This window comes from Herpailurus yagouaroundi, unplaced genomic scaffold, assembly GCF_014898765.1.
Source record: "Herpailurus yagouaroundi ecotype Mexico unplaced genomic scaffold, PumYag 139, whole genome shotgun sequence".
Taxonomy (NCBI): domain Eukaryota; kingdom Metazoa; phylum Chordata; class Mammalia; order Carnivora; family Felidae; genus Herpailurus; species Herpailurus yagouaroundi.
In genome coordinates, this window is record NW_024412394.1 from 40,264,876 (window position 1) to 40,265,789 (window position 914).

The following is a 914-nucleotide window of genomic DNA, read 5'->3' on the forward strand; positions in this document are numbered from 1 at the left end:
CGGACTTGCGACTTTTTATTTATTCAACCTTATAATCAGTTGCTGTCATTTTGGGTGCTCAAATTGCCTCAAACTTGGACAGAGGGAGCTCTTTCAAGCTAGCTGGCTTCTGTGTCCTTTGAGATGTCCCCATCATTCTTTGAGCACTGCCCTGCACTATGGCACAAGAAAATGTTCTGGGCTCATCTTGTACTTTCCACGCTCCAGACCAAGAATCAGCCATTTCTCTAAGGAGCCCTGGAATCTTTTATTGGAGGAGAGCATTTAAAAACCAAGATTTCTCTACTTGGTGGGCTCATTGCCATTGGAGTGTCTTTGCTTCTAAACTGTTTCAATGGCTAAAGCTAAGAAATGTATTTATTTAAATATATCTATTTAATTCACATTGCTACTCCAATTCAAATTTAATATTACACGGTTTTTCTTAATTTTTTTGATTTTATATTTGTACCTCTTTTATATAGAAAATTTCAGTTACTAATAACCTAACATATTTACTTATTTGCCATAGTCTATAATCTATATATAAAGTAGATTTAAAGTAGAAACACCAGAAAATTACTTGGTGAATTTTAGACATTTTTTGGAGGGGAATTTCTTTTTTGTCCTTAGAGTATATTCAATTACAGATAAACAGCAAGATGTGTTCCAAAGTCATCTGAAAGAATTTCCTGTGTATGTCACTCATATGATATATAATTAATTTGTTTCAGTTTGATTTCAAATTTGGTTTGCTTTTATTTTTCTTTATAATTAAATTTTATTTTGGGGGTTCCTCAGTCTGTTAAGCATCTGACTCTTGATCTCAGCTCAGGTCTTGATTTCAGGGTTGTGAATTCAAGCCCCATGCTGGGCTCCCCACTGGCTATGAAGCCTACTTTAAAAAAAAAAAAAAAAATATATATATATATATA